This window comes from Octodon degus, unplaced genomic scaffold (assembly GCF_000260255.1).
Source record: "Octodon degus isolate 3935 unplaced genomic scaffold, OctDeg1.0 scaffold00018, whole genome shotgun sequence".
Lineage (NCBI taxonomy): Eukaryota > Metazoa > Chordata > Mammalia > Rodentia > Octodontidae > Octodon > Octodon degus.
The window spans coordinates 17,456,159-17,458,016 of NW_004524594.1; positions in this window are offsets into that span (position 1 = coordinate 17,456,159).

Here is a 1,858-nt window from a genome sequence, read left to right on the forward strand (position 1 = left end):
ATTATCAAATGATTTAGGCTATCAAGCTTAACCTCACTATCTCACTGCATTTCAAACATCTTAGGCATAATAAGAAACAGGTATTTTTCATCAAGTATTGATATGTTGAACTTTAAGTCCCTACATAATATGATAAAAAAACATTTAAAAATTAGATTATATTTTAAAAATAGGATAAAGAATTCCATGCTTCTCATGTTTGCATATAAGTCCAAAAATCTCACCATATACAAAGTCCCACAATATTCCTTTTCCTGTCTCTTGCTTTCATTCACCACCCCCTTCTTCTTGAAGAATGTATTTATTGTGTATCACAAATATGTACTAATAAAAAAATGGGAAGAAAAAGGAAAAAAAAGAATGATGTTAACACAGAATTTCATAACAAAGTCATAGGATAATAATCATTAATACATTGCATATTGTCATTGAAAATAGTTATTCAGTGTATAAGATATGTACACAGGGAGCCGGGGAGATAGCTCAGTGGAATAAGTGCTTCCCTGGCAAGAATAAGGGCCTGAGTTCAATCCCCTGTTCCAAAAGAAAAAAAAAAAAAAAAAAAGGTATGTGCATGGAGTATATATAAAAGTTCTGTAATCGAGATTAGAATGAACCTTCTTTCTTATTTTTTTAAGAGAATAAAGAAAGTAAAAAACAAATAGAGATGATACAGAATTTCACTAAATAAAATGGCAGGAATCCAATAATGGTTGTTTATTGCATATCGTTGCCTTCAAATTAGTTGTTGAGATTACCAGATATAAACATGCAAAAATAGTAAAAAATTAAAAGGAGAAAGAAAAAAATTTAAACATTACCAGCTCCTTTCAATAGACCAACAGAAATTAGCAGTGCAATGATCCAAGCTATCCTGTATACACACACACACACACACACACACACACACACACACACACACACACACATATTCTCTCTCTCTCTTTCCCTCCCTCTCTCCCTCTCACCTTCTTTTTCTTTCCTTCATCCTGATTGCTCCTTCCTTTTGAACAGTTTCTTTCCCTTTCACAGTATCTATTGTACCCTTCAGATTTTATTTACTCTTTCATGTTCTTACACTAGGGAGACAATATGATGTTTGCACATGCCAGTCTGATTTCCTTGACTTAAGAGTATGGTCTCTAGTTGTATCATCGTACCTATCAAAGCCTCGTTTATCTTTTTTTTTATAGATGAATAGTACTTCATTGTGTAAAATTACCACATCTTTTTAATCCATTCTCCAGCAGATGGGCATTTGGGTTGTTTCCAAGATTTAGCTATGACAAATTGTGCTGCGTAAGCACATGTGCACATAAATCACTGTGGTATGATGTTTTCAGTTCTTCTGAAAAATGCACAGGAGGGGAATAGCTGGGTGAATGGAACCTCTAATTCTAGTTTTTGAGGAATCTGCACACTGATTTTTCAGAGTGGTTGTGCCAGTCTACACTCCTACCAACAGCAGAGAAAAGTTCCTTTTTCACCACAGCCCCTCCAGCATTTGTTATTGGTTGATTTCTTGATGATAGCCATTCTTTTAGAGTGAGATGGAATCTTGTTTTTTTTTTAATCTTGTTGTTTTAATGTGTATCTTTCTAGTGACCAATAATGCTGAATATTTTTTGATATTCATTTGCCATTTGTAATTTTTCATCTGAGAATTGTGTACTCATCTCAGATGTCCATTTTTTGATTCAGTCCTAGAATTTGAGGGGTAGTCTGATTTTTGTTTTAATTCTTTTTTTTTTTTTTTAGGACCTTGCACTTGAGGGCCAAGGAGATGGCTCAGTGGAATAAGCATTTCCCTGACAAGCACAAGGGTCTGAGTTCAATCCCTGGTTCCACCAAAAAAAAA